This window comes from Phoenix dactylifera, unplaced genomic scaffold (genome assembly GCF_009389715.1).
Source record: "Phoenix dactylifera cultivar Barhee BC4 unplaced genomic scaffold, palm_55x_up_171113_PBpolish2nd_filt_p 000121F, whole genome shotgun sequence".
Lineage (NCBI taxonomy): Eukaryota > Viridiplantae > Streptophyta > Magnoliopsida > Arecales > Arecaceae > Phoenix > Phoenix dactylifera.
Window position 1 is genome coordinate 800,079 of NW_024067689.1, and position 15,129 is coordinate 815,207.

Here is a 15,129-nt window from a genome sequence, read left to right on the forward strand (position 1 = left end):
CATTTGGTATTAGAGCCGAGGACGGCTCTTGTCCGATGGTGGGAAGGGTGTGAGGCCCAATAGTCCCACATCGGAAAGACTCGTTCCAGAGCCTGGGCATATGAGGCGGGTGTCTCCTAATCCTGCAGACGCGTTTTGGGTGGAAAACAAAACCGGGGAGGGGTGAAGGACGCTTGCGTGAAGCCCCAGAACCGGACAATATCTGGCAGGGGAGCCCCGTGTTCCCCCCTCATGTGGCCCCCACGTGGGCACTAGGTGCCTCACGTGCCTCGCAGAGGCGGGGGCGTGACAATCACGCCCTTTTACGGTGCCCCAGAGCCAGGGAGATATGGAGTAGGTCACCTGATGTTCTGCCCCACTCAGTCGTGTCGGCACAGGATTGGATTCATCGGCTGAGAGTCTCCATGCGGAGTCCTCGTACTATTGAGGCAAGGATCCGATGGGCATATTTGGCTTATTATATATGGTTGGACAGGAATACCGGCCTGTTTGAGGGCAGACAATTACCTCCGAGAATGGTGGTGGACAGAACTATGCTTCATGCGAGGGAGGTCACCGAGGCTGCCGTTATATTCTCTTCTGAGATGGCCAGAGACATCTGGGATACTCTTTCCACTGTTTCAACGCCCAAGTTCGTCCTTGTTTCTTGGGTGCCTCCGCCCCTTGGCTATCTCAAAGTGAACTTCGATGGTAGTAAGTCGGCAGACGGAACGTCTGGAGGTGCTGGTTTTGTGATTAGAGACCATCATGGCAGAATGATAGCAGTGGGTGGTCGTCGCATGCCTGGGAGGGTATCTCCTATGCGAGGCGGGTACTCAGTGCTGAGCAGGTATGCCTCGAGGGAGACTCCTTTGTGGTGATCGACTGGGTTCGAAGAGTGGACAGATTTGGTGATGGTCACCCTCTTATCCGTGACACTCGCAGACTAGCTCAGGACTTAAGCTACTTTCAGACATTACATGTATTTCGGAAGGCGAACAGCGCAGCAGACTGGGTCGCCTCATTTGTTGCCCGGCACTCCAGGAAAATCATCTGGACATTCGTAAGAGACATACCTTCTACTTTGTACTCTTTACTTTTTTTAGATCTGGCAGGATGTACTCACGTTAGAGCTATATAAATTACCGTTTTCACCAAAAAAAAAAAAAAAGAATGGCATGCACTTAACAAATTCCCTATATGTACCGGACAAGAAAAAAAAAAAGGCACAAATTCTCCATACTATAAGATGTCGGGAAGAACAGCTTCAGAACCCCAGTGCAGGCGTAATTTTTAAAACTCCTATGTTATAAATACATGGCAAGATACCTTCAAGCTTGCAAGCTCAAGCACTTAGTGTACGTTTACTGTTGTCGTTGCTTCTAATTCTCCTCCGACATATTGAGGCACTTGGAATGCAGGCTCCATCAATCTGAGCTCGACTCCCAACATACATATAGTTGCTAACGATCTCTTGTCTCTACCTTTCTTCTGTGTCACTCATTATATATAGGCTCAGAGTAAGAAAGAGATGGAAGGAAAAAGATCCTGCTCTCCCATTCCCTCCATCTTTCTTCTTCTCGTGCTGTGCTCCTCAGCTGAGTGCGGTAAAAAGCGGCTCCGCGAGCCATGCAAGAACCTGGTCCTCTACTTCCAGGACATCATCTACAATGGGAAGAACATGGAGAACGCGACGTCGGCCATTGTCGCGGCGCCTGCATGGGCGAACCGCACCACCTTGGCTGGGCTCATGCACTTCGGAGAGGTGGCAGTGTTCGACGACCCCATCACCTTAGATAACAACTTGCACTCGGAGCCGGTCGGCTGCGCCCAGGGATTCTATCTCCATGACAAGAAGGAGATCTACGTACACGGCTTGGTTCGCCTTCACTTTTGTCCTCAATTCGAGGGACTACCATATAAAAAAATATAAAATATATAAATAAATTTATATTATTCTATCAGCTTAATCTTTTGGGACAAGTGGTGATTTTAACATGGTATCAGAGCAGAGATCCTGAATTCGAACCCTGTCTCCGCATTCTTTAACCCCATTATTAAAAAATTTCACATATTGGGCTCCCCAATTAAAAGAAAAGCCCGGCCCATATGTGAGGGAAAGCGTAAGAAAATATAAAATATATAAATAAATCTACCTCATTTTATCAACTTAAGCTTTTGGTCAGAGGTGGATATTAAGAATAGTACGTCGTTGGTTTGTAGTGCCTCTTAGCAGTTTGGGTTTATATATATATATATTAAAAAAATATTGTCCATAAATTATCATATCGATCGTTATGGAGCTTGCCTGGATCAAGACGTGTGATATAAACTGTCTTAAGAATGTGATTCGCCCCCTACATACGGATTTGCAACGATCTCATTCCCAAAGTAAAACAACCAGGCTTAGTCTGATCCTCCTCTAACAAGCACAATTGCTGGGAAGCTTGACCTGACCGACTCCTTTAGTTGTTCGAATAAAAAAAAACTTTAGAGAGATTTAGAAGAAGAGAAAAAGAAAAAAAAAAGAATTCTCTATTTCATCTCAGAAAATAGAGAAGTAGTAATGTAGAATGAGTTATCAAAAATACCGCCATAACTCTTCTGAAAGAAACGTCTAAAGAAAAAAATAAGAATTTTAAAGTTTTTAAACTTTTAAAATTTAGAGAATAAAGCTGGTATATTTATTTTTTAAAATTATTTTTTTTAAGTTAAAACTCCAACTTATGTATGTATGTATGTATGTATGTATGTATACACACACATATAGATCCATCAAATCTAGTGTTGGATTGTCATCTGTCGATGGGGAAAGGATTTGTGGATATTCTTCCATTTCTGTTTGTGCCCTAAAGACAGGTAAAAATAATAAGTTTGTTTTCCTTCTATGGATGTCTTTCTCCTGACGAAACTTCTCCTTCTATGGATGCCACGAACCAAATTGCCATCACCGGGTTCAACCTGGGCCATGAGGGTCACCTACGAGGGCTATTTTTCTTGCGATGGTTATGCACCTCATGGGCCGGGTCGCAGGCCTATTTCCTGCCATCTGCTGGGATGGGTGAGGAAGGCCCAGTTGTACGTCGTAGATGGTTTAGCCGGACTACTTTGGACAGTCCGTATTATAATGGTCTTTTCTGTTAACTATTATAATGGTCCCTTGATTGGTAATTGTTGTCCATAGCGAGCATCAGTGCGTATAAAACAAGGGACAAGCGTGTATAAAATATACATGAACTTGGGGATTTATAATTGAAATCTGTCTGCGAATTGATATCCTTTAACAATTTTTTCCCACGAAAAATCTTCGGACTGTTGCTGTTGGATTTGCACTAAGTTAAACCTATGAATAAAGGACAGTTAGCTCAAATGCTCATCATTTAAATCATTCTATTTTCAGTCCAAGTCAACCCAGTACTCTCATGAGCTGAACATTATTAATGCTGAGTCTTGAGGGGTCCTCATCAGTTCGAAGGTGCCACATGAATCTGGTGCATGAGCAAAGCTATGGCTTCCCTACCGAGGGAAAACTGAAAGAGACGTTGGAACTCAGCACAAACTTCGACGTTTGAAGTTTGACTACAACCTGTTTGCAAAATGCCTCATGCTGAGTTCTTCCACACCAAAATTGATCCATCTTAACCCCCAACTTATTTGGATCTCAAATCGGTTAGACTCATATTTGCTTGCTCTTAAAAACTATTGGAAAGCGAAACAGAAGAAAGAAATCAAAAAAAAAAATCTAGTCAAACTTAAGGAAACTTAATTCTATGTTAGGTATTGTTGTTGTTTTTCTTAAAATCAAAATAATCAGAAAACTTAATTAAATTTAACTCATGACCTAACATGACTCAATGGCATAAACAATTGAGAGAGTAAAACATGACTATAAAAAATACATATGAAAAAAAAAAAAAATCTGATGTCTTACATTATTAGATATTATAAAATTTTGCTAATCAGAGTTCTGGTATTATGAAATTTCTTCTTTATCTTTAAAAGTAAATTACTAAATTCTTTCATCATTAGTGTTTGCCGGCTTTTAGCATTACCTAGCTAAGGTGTGAGGGGGTCAAGTTGGATCGGGGATACCACAATCTAAACCCAATTTATATTTGGAGCTCTTTTTTCTCCATAAATTAGTGAAATGTCAGGTATAAAATGGAGAATGATGTTTAAGAGAAGACCAAATTAATGCTCTTTTGAAAGTAATAAATTTCTTTTACCAAGAATCCAAACAATTTTATGAATAATTCTAATAACAAAATGGTTTCATCACATATGTTTCCGAGTCCAGTTCATTTTTCTGCTTGGACTTTTGGAAAATGGAAATTGAAAAGTGGCATGTGAAGTGCTGCACTACGGTTGAAGCATAGGCTTCTAACATTTATGCGCCTCCATTCTCTGTTAACTGTTGGTTCAAAGACTTGAAACTGTTGCTTTTGCCGCATAGAAACTATTTTAATACTACAGATACAAGATTGAGATTTTGCATGAAACGAAATCATTTATACACCCTCATTACATGGATACTTTCTCCATTTAAAATCGGGAAGTGATGAGAAGATACGTAGAAAAACATAGTTTTTTTTTTTGGCAGAAAATGTTTAAATGAGGTCTGTGATCAATTTACAACTTATTGGATTGGACGAAAAGGTCTGAATCCAACAAGCCACCTAGCCATTTACATGATACAAAATATTCAAATCCAAGTAAACAAACTACTAGCTAGGTGTAATTAAATAGTTCATCATGGCTATTTTTCCAAGTCTCTTTGTTAACTTAATTTTGCTTTAAATACTCAATATTAAAGTTGACTATTTTCTATATATATATATATATATATATATATATATATATATATATATATATATATATATTGAGAACTGGGAGAAGGTTTGAACCTAGGTTACTACTAAGTTACCACCATATATTGACCCCATTATCAAAGCCAACTTTAGCCCACATCTCAAGCTCTATTTATGATGTGTAGACACAAGTTTGAAAACCCCACATGTATGTCATGTAAGTCGGTGACAAAGTCTAGTGAGGATGAGCTTGCTTCTTGCTAGCGATGGCTAAGATAATGCGACGCAATTATAATGGCTGGTTTTGTAACCTCGACACTTTATCAAATGAATCAATTTCACTTTGGATGAATAAATTTTATAGGTATAGACATGTACAATGATATGGAAAAAATCTGTCACATATTGTTTCCCAACGACCTTTTCGAGAAAAAATAGCAATCATCCCTAAATCCCATCTTAGTTCGGCTAATCTTTGCTCTCCAAGGCTCCATTGAAGGTCTAAAAAAATCTGCATCAAAGATTTGATGGTGGAATTATGGAATGAATGACAAAACCGTTCCATCTACGATTCTCTTATCTTATCAAATTAGAAAAAGGAAAAAAATCTGGGTCGTGAGGTATTAGATACGTGACCAACATCTTTTTGACCACACCGGCGGCCAGAATTCCTTGGTCTTTTGAGACCTCCCCTTCTCTTAGACCGCATAAATTCCTCACAAACACTTTGGTTCTTCTATCACCAGTCCTAACCATCCTTTCCATCTGACGCCAATGCATAAAAAAAAAAAAGGCAAACGATAAACCTTTGCAAGGCTACTCTGGATCCTAGATGTAACAACTTAGAACCTTATCTAAAAAAGACTAATCGGAAGATATTTTTTGGGTTCCTTAGTCATGTATAAATACCCAAGATTTCTCTAACGAGTAACCAATATGGGACTAAACACATGCCTGCACAGATCCTCGTATATTTTCTCTATTTAAGCTCTAATCTTCTCGTCAGATTAAGTATATCTAAATCCATTCAAATTTAATATAAATATCTTGATCGATCTATGGTCAGCCTCAATGAGTCTGTGTTGTAATATTTGCTAGTCTAAATGGACCATGAACTAGATCTGCTCTGATACTATTTGTAATAATCCATGATCTTGCCCAAAAAGACTAACTTGAGTGTATTTTGTGAGTTCCTTAGTCCTATATAAATATCCAAGATTTTACTGATTAATAACTGATATGGAACTAAATATACGTCCGAATCGTCACACTGGTAATGCTTTCAATCTTAGTTCAAGAGCTCTTTGCAAGCAACTTTTCCTGCTTCACTTTCCTTCCCTCTTCTTGTTTGCAATGTATTTTCTAGGTCCTTGTTCTTAATATTATCCGATGTTTAAAATAACTTGCTATGGCGTCATGATGTGTTCATTGTAATATCATTACTTTTGGGGTTCTCCGGTCTCCATGACTCCACGGATTTGAACGATGGCTCCATTTGTGTCATGCTCACTTTCCACAAGCAATAAATTATTACACAAACAAATGATCATGATCACATAACAACTTCTTTTAGCAAATAATGCGTTATTTTTAGTTAAGTAATTAAATAAGAATTGATCACAATAAAGAGCGAGAGGGATATCAACATCACTGAAACTACGTGCTACTTCTTAAACAACTTTATTGAGTGCAAAAGAAAGAAAGAAAAAGACGAGGAAAGGCAAACGGTCCCACAAGTTCTCCACGGTTTGTGGCATTAGGGGAGAAGGAGGATCCCCATATGGCATATGCTAATATTCTTTCCACCTCCAACCACTTGAGTTTTGCTTACTGTCTTTGGCTGTTAAGAGTGGCGAAATACTTTTGTCTGAAGATGAGTTTTTTTTCTCAAAGATGGTATTAACCTAGACTTGGTTGGTGGTGTGCAGGAATCTCCTCTGCTGGGGAAAGAAACAAAAGGATATATATTTTCCTATCAAAGGCTATAGTATATGCTTGTGCATCACATGGTATTTGTATTGTTATATGCTATGAGTACATATTAATAACAATTTCCTGCTTATCTCTAAAGCATATGCCTCCATGTCATGCATTTCCCCACCCTGGAAAGGTTGGAAGAGCGGACAATTCCTCTTTACCGAGCCAAAAAAATTGTGTTTTTTGATTAATGAAGCCTTTAGTGACCTGGGGAGTCTCAATTAATATATTTTGTAAGGGGGGGCTATTTCATAAATTAATCATTTTTATATGGTTGTAGTGCTCGGCTGTGTTTTATTGGATGTCTAGTTCTGTAAAGGGTTCAGACTCCACGAGCAACGTGTTGAATCCTGTTGAGAAGTATAGAAGTAATTTAAATACTTTTGTGAAACTAGTCACTTTTTTTGGCCTTATTCCTTGTGGGTTTCTTGTAGATTTAATTCTTTAGCAAGTGAGTTTATTGATAAGCATCTAGTGATGAAAAATGTGGTTCTTTTTGACAGAATGAGAAGTGCGCTCTTTAATACCAAGAAACGAATGTAAGAGCTTAAGATGAGCTGGGCTTTTAGGTTAAGCCTGGTATATATGTCGACATGTCTGCACATGGAAAAGTAATCGACCACGGAAATTCTATTAAGGAGTGCAATATATGACTCCATCAAAAGCAAAGCGCCAATAGTTACAGCAAATATAGTTTTATATTGCATCATGTCCTTCCTCTTTATGAGTTCCTCATGCACATGGTTTGTCGTGCTGATGTTGGAGCCCATACCAATCCGCTGATGGCACGGTTCGATACGCTCCTGTATCATTCCATGCCAGACGCATACCGATACAGCAGACGGTAGAGAAAGAATGGAAGAAAGAAAAATAGAGAGAGAGAGAGAGAGGAAGAAAGGGAGAGAGAGAAGGAGCTCTGAAGGGCCACATAGCAAAATAGAGGTCCATTGGGGCCTCTTTTTTATTTTGAAATTAAGTGAAGTCGGGAAGAAGTTTGCCAACTTCACTTAAACTTTGAGCCACTTTTTCGAAAGAAATAGGAGTCTTAAGGACAGAGTTTCTACTCTGGCCTCCCCTCCCTCTCCCACTCCTTATTCCTTTCTCCTCTCTCTCTCTCTCTCTCTCTCTCTCTCTCTCTCTCTCTCTTTTCTTCTTTTTTCTTTGGTGAAAATGGCATTTATATTACTCTCACGTGAGTACAGCCTGCCAAGTAAAAGAAAGAAGCTGATACAAAGGACAGAGTATATCTGCAACACTCGTTCAGATAAACTCTCCGAAGTGCCGAGCAACAAAGGAAGCTACTCAATCTGCCGCACTGTTCGCCTTCCAGTACACATGTGCTACGTAAAAGAAACCTATCCCCTCAACCAATCTGCAGGTCTCGTGAAGCAACATATGACCATCGTCGTACCGATCTACCCCCCGCAACCAATTTACCACTGTAGCAGAATCTCCCTCGAGATATATCCTATCAGCACCGAGAACCCTTTTCGCATAAGTGATGCCCTCTCAAGCGGCTTGGAGCTCCACCTCAATGACGGTCAGGCCAATAGTGTGTCGCTCTCCAGCTACAATGAGCCTACCCTGATGGTCCCTAATCACAAAGCCCACTCCTCTATATACACCAACCGTCGACCTGCTACCATCGAAATTCACTTTGAGATGGCCAAGGGGTGGGAATACCCAAGAGAGAGGCAAATCTGGGTGCTGTAACAGCGAATCAAGTATATGATGGAAACCCCCCAAAACCACATAGCCATGGCACTCAACCAGGCATGGTCCAAGCAACACTCAAGAACCAGATCGGACAACTGATGAGCATAGAGGCTGACCAAGCCTTAGGCGACCAAAAAGGGCTAAGGCAAACAGGCACATGCACCGGCCAAGACCAGTGCCAGTGCGTAACGACAACACCAACAGCAGCACGTAGGACCAGCCCGCGTGCCAGAATTCGTCCCATCAGCACAACGGGCGTCAACCGAGCAAGGCAAGGGCCGAGCGCGCTAAGCATCAGTGTCTGCGCGCCCAACCAAACGAGTGCGCTAGCCAAACGCAGCAACGGCCGCGCACGTTGCGCACAAGTGCTTGCACACGCGGCTAGCCGCGTGCGCCAACCAAGCGAGGCAGCGGCCGAGCGCGCAACTCACAAGCTTCTGCGCGCCTGACCCACCGTGCACTCCCTTGCACGTGCTCTTGCCCAAGCGCACAATCCACAAGCTTGGGCGCATCCATCCAGCCGCGCGCGCAAGGGCACGCGCTCTTGTCCGACCCCAGCGGGCAATTCCTTCCCTACTGCCCTGTTGCGCGCGCTCTTGTCTGACTCCAACGGGCAATTCCTTCCCTACTACCCCAACAGGGCATCCGGCCAAAGCTCACCCAAAGGTTTCAAAGTACTGAGGGGCATTGCAAATGGGTCTAGCCCGAGCTCGACCGCTCTGTGGCCTTGGCCGTACGCAGGTTTCTGTGGCCGTGGCCTTGCACAAGCGCACCGCAACAGCGGCCTCCTACTAATCCAGCAAGGCATCTGCCCAAAGCCCACCCCGAGGGTTCCAAAGTCTGAGGAGCATTGCAAATGGATTTGGCCAAGTCGTGGCCGTGGCCGTGCGCGGGCGCGCCGTTGCAGCAGCCTCCGACTAACCCAGCAGGGCATCCATCCAAAGCCCACCCCGAGGGTTCTAAAGTCTGAGGAGCATTCCAAATGGATTTAGCCAAGCCATGGCTTTGGCCGAACCGTGGCCTTGGCTGTGCGCGGGCACTTATGGCTGGGGCCATGTGCGGGCGCGCCGCAGGGCATCTGCACAAATCCCACCCCAAGGGTCTAAAAGACCGAGGAGCATTGCAAAGAACCTTGCCTGGGTGCGCGCTTAGCTTTTCTAGGATGTGCGGTCCGGTCAGCCAGATTTCGTGAGCCAACGGCGGCCAACCACAGCCAAGGGCAACTGCATGCCAGTAACCGTATCCAACCTTGCCGTCTATAAATATTCTTGAAGGGCAGAGTGCAGAGCATCCATCCAGATTGTGAAGAAACCTGTGGAGAGTCCACTTGTATAATTCGGCCTTAGGGCTTGGGCTAGGGAAAGCCACAATAAGTTCTCACTAGATTAGGCGAGCCAAGAAATGTCTACCTCTACTAAATTGGGCTATTAGAGATTTCTTCCGAGTCCATAGTAGATTGAGCTAGTGTGGAAGCTTTGTATACCTCACTAAATTTATTTATTGCACTTGTACTTTATATTCTTCATTCCAGTTCAAATGAATAGCCGTTGTTCAATCAATTTCTAACCATCCAAGTTGTGTTCCAACTAACTTAGGCTGCCAATCCCAATTCCTACAGGCAAAACCTTGGCGCTTACCTTCCAATCAGTCCACGGCAGCATTGCAACTCGGCTAGAAGCCAAGCAGCAAAGGAAGGCAATGGTGTGGGGCTTTGGGACCGAGAGTGCCCCCCATCAGTATCCCAGATGTCCCTGGTCATCTTAGAGAAAAACATGGCGGTAGCCATAGTGATCTCCGCGGCTTGACAAGCGGCCCTGTCCACCACTATCCAAGTTGGTAATCTCCTGCCCTCAAATAGGCGGGCATTCCTATCCAACCAAATGTTATACGTTAGGTGTGCCCTCATGATCCTCATCTCGACAGTGCTAGGCCTCCTCAAGGCATCCCCCAAGTGATATAGCAAATCCTCCACTGACTCCCATGCTTGTGGGACAGGAATTGAAGACGCCTCCCAGATCTTCACTGCCTTAGGGCACCTCAAGATGACAAGGCTGATGGTCTCCTCGGCGTCCAGGCACATCTCGCAATACAGAGTAACCCGAACACCTCACCCTGCTAACGTCCTCTTAGTCTGTAGGCAACCCGTGATGGGGTGGAAGGGCCAGAATCCTCTCTGCTAACTACTCTCCAAAGGCCTTCCAGATCAGCCCTTCATCTGCTCTCCTCGGGCCCAAGTAGATCACTAACCCTGTGTCCCGCTAATCTGGTTGCATCCACCATGGTCGGCAATCGAGAAATAGGCAGCTTGGTCACCCAACCGCCCTCCAAGATATCTATAGACCGTCCATCACCAATTGCCCATCTAATCTTCGGAAGTACCAACAGAGCTCTGGCACAGATCTCCCTCCACATCAGGGACCAGTGGCATCGGGGTCGGGCGGTCACCGCCACTGACAAGGCTCCATACCTGGCCTTCAACAAAAATGCCCACATACTATCAGGCTCCGTCAAGAATCTGGCTGCATGTCTCGCCACAAAGGCCTCTCACCTCGCTACCAGCGATGGCAACCCCAATCCGCTGGTTCTGGTCGACTGGCACACCACCTTCCAAGCTAACAAATGTATGCCCCCTCTGCCATCACACCTCTTCCATATGAAGTTCCTGAAGATCTGCTCAATAGTCCTCAGCGGCCTTACTAGAATAGTGGAGTTGGCTAGCAAGTAGATTGGGATTGAACTGCGCACCATCCTCACCAAGGTGACTCCTCTTCTCTTTCTACCAGCTTTTTGTTTTGAATGCTGGAATTATCATGATCCATCTCCAGTACGACTAAGATAGGTTCCGCATTCCTTTCTCCTGCATAATCTTTGGACAAGGTTCGGCTTTAGATCGCATACAAATATTTTATTGAAAAAGTTGAAGTTTCAAAAGGAGTGGAGATGTTCGAGAAAAGTAAAGACAGCGTGTAATTTGCTTTAAGCCAACGAGCCAAAGCTACATGCGGGTACTTGGCTTTATGATATTGCCCCATCTGAAGAGGCTGATCTTTTAACTTTCCAGCATGTAGCTAACTAGCTATACACGTCTGCGAAGGCTGTACCATAATTTTTCTTGCAAAAATTAGTGGTAGGACCGGTAGCAAGTGACTCGCGTAGTGCGGGCACTGTGATGATCCTCTATCTGGGTCCATCTAGCACCATTTTTCCTCCGAATGATGAATGAAGCAGGCACATTATGACAACATCATGCCACGACTCAGAACCCATCCAAAATAGTTAGCCAATAAAATTATTTAGATTTCTTCACTCTATATAAATATTTAAAATTTATTCAGTAAATAACTAATATGGAACTAAACATATATGCACATGGATCCAAATACATACCCGCATAGATTCTCACATGTTCTCTTTGCTTAAGCTCTAACGTTTTCGCCAGGTTAAACATCAAATTCCATTCAAATCCAATCATAAATACTATGATTAGCTCAAATATACTGACGTTGCAGTATCCCCTAGTTCATATAAGTCATATGGGCTAGATCCGCTCTAAAGTTATCTAGAGCCTCACCCAAAAAATCTGGCCAGAAGATATTATTTTGATTTTCTGATCTTATATAAATATCCAAAATTTACTAATGAATAATTAATACGGGACTAAACATATGTCTGCATGGGTCACATCGAATCCATTTAAGCTTGTTGCTTGCACATGGGTAGCATCAAATCCATCAAAGCTTGTTGCTTGCACATGTGACACGTCTAAATTTCACAGGTGGCTATCTCTATCATCCTGTTTGGGCTAAGCATCTCCCCACAGGTTTGTAGACTCATGGTATCCTTGCAGATATTTTCCACTTCTTCGAGGATAAAGAGATTTGGTTTGAAGTTATGCGAGACCCATCTGGCCCTCGTCTTTGGTGGTTCTCTCATTCAAGGGGCACCACCAAACAGCCAGCCAAGGATTAGATATCCATATCCTATCATGTGCCCCTCGACATGTCCAAAGTCCGCCACTTATGACGATAAGTTTGACCCTTTGCCACGGGCTTTGAGGCGCCCATGGGTTTCGTTTCTCTTGTACCGAATTGTACGAAGTTTTTATCTTATCCTAGATTGCATGTCCTGGTTATCAGTCCCAATCGCATGGCTCCATTTATCTGCATATCATTGTTTATACGTATAAAATAAGTAGAGAATGGGGAGAATTATCCGAGGATATGCCGTTTTAGAATGCCGTGATCTTGAGCTGCTGATGCTATTGTTATCATAATGTGAAATCATATTCTCTATTAAACTCTTCGTGGATCCATTTATCACCGTATCATTGACCATAAGTATATATTAAATAGAGAATGAGGGGAGGATCCGAGGATATGCCGGTTTAATATGTCGTTGTCTTCAAGTGCTGATGTAACACTTAAGATCTCGTCCAAAAAAACTGGCTGGAAGTTATTATTTGGATCTATTTATCCTATATAAGTACCTCAGATCTACCTAACGAATAACTAATGTCGGACTAACCACTCATTTGTTCAGAACTATTTTCCTTTTTTTTGTGATTTTTTCGGCTTAGGGTCCAAATTCATTTAAATCTAATCACAAGTACTACGATTGGCTAATCAACCTCAATAAGTCTGTGCTACAGTATCCCCTATTCCACATAGGCTATGGGCCGGATTCGCTTTGATATCATTTCTAACAATTCAGAATCTCATCCAAAAAACTTAGCCAAAAGTTATATTTTGGATTACTTAATTCTATATAAATATTCAAAATATATTCAGCAAATAATTGACGTAGAACTAGACATGTGACCGTATTTTTGATAACCACTGACTTGGCGCTTTTGCTGCAAATGGATTGCATGAGATTAGCTATTTTAACTTTCACGAATTATACTTTTATCTATTTTTTTTTTATTTTTTTTTTACGAATTACTAAAAATAATGATGACAACTGCTCCAAATCCTCCGTGAAATTGATGAGTAGGTGGACACGGTGAATTAAGTTTTATAGATGAATCGGTTATTGTACCTTCTCTCGTAGATTATAAATATATACTTCTTATCTTATACTCATCATCAACAAATTTTTATATATTTTATCAATTGTTTTTTTCTGTTGGCATAATAATAATTATTTTCCATGAAAAAGTTATACACTAAAAAAAAGGGAGAGGGGCCATGAAATACATTCACCATTGACAAATTTTAATTAATTCCAACAAAAAAGAGGGAGATACTATTCCTGTCATGTATTTAGCAAAGAATGTATGGAATATTTTTGAGGGTACATGATCTAGGTCATATTGCTAAATATTTGATCCCTTATGATCATTAAGCTTTTTACACTACATATATTTATTTGTCTAAATAATAGTAAGCTATTTCATTGTTTGAAAATAATATTATTCATATATGAAATAATAACTTGCAAACAAATTCAATTTACTCATCTTTGATTGATGAAGAAATTTATTTTTTTCACATAATTTATGAAGCCTAGTGAATGTAAAATAATATAATGAATGAAAAAAATTTAATGTAATTCAATAACCATTCATATGCACGATTAGGCATTTGTATATGGACTTCTAATTAATGCATATTTTCATATAAATAGTATCTTTGCATTTGATATTCTCCTATATAAACAAAATATTTGTAGAAGGTTATTTGACATACAGCAAAAACATACTAATAATGATAAATCAATGATATAAATTAATTATGTCATTGTTCAAAACTAATATTGTGCATTAAACGCACTCCATATTTGCAAGTGACTTCTTGCATTAGACTAAAATTTTTGTACGGCACTCATGGAATTTTACAAATTGCAGTTGATTTGATATGCTATATATAAACCATATCAACCTTAATAAATACATCCCAAATCAATTCTTTGTGGATTAATGATGAAAGTCTTGACTTCTTTTTCTCGAGGATGAGCCTGGGCATAATGATAAAATTGCTTCATTGTTTTTTTTTTTTTAACTTTCTTTTCCCACCAAAAAATTATAGATTTTGAATAAAAAATATATTTAGTTTTTAGTTTTGCAAGAAAAGTATTTTTATTTTTATTTTTTTGATAAAATAATAGAGCTTTAGGCATCCTAGGTTTTCAACAAATGTATACTATAAACTCGAAAAGAGCATTTTCTATCTTGTACCTAGACGCAAGGGCAAAATTATCTGGAGATATTTATATTTGTATCATTGTGTTAAAAAAAAATGGTAATCCAATATTTTCTTACAAAATCTAAAACTCCGTAAAAACATTTATACAAAACTTATAAATTGTTTACTTTGAAGTAGAAATAATAGAGTTGTGCATTCCTTAGTTAAATATATATTTATTAAAAATAAAAAAAATTACCATTAGATTTTTTTTTGCTACAACAAGGAGGCATAGTCTAAAACAAGTTAAGATCTCACAAAATGTAGATTGGTTGATCATGAATAATGACTATTTATAGTATCTTGAATGTTGACCTATATGTCAATCTCTGGTTTCAAAGAAAAATAGGTATGGTTATGAAATTCTAGTATATATTCACTCTTTAATTAACAACCAATAAAGATAAAAGTTGATAGATATAGCCATTGGTTGACATTTTGTCAATCTCAATGTTTATTGTGGCAAA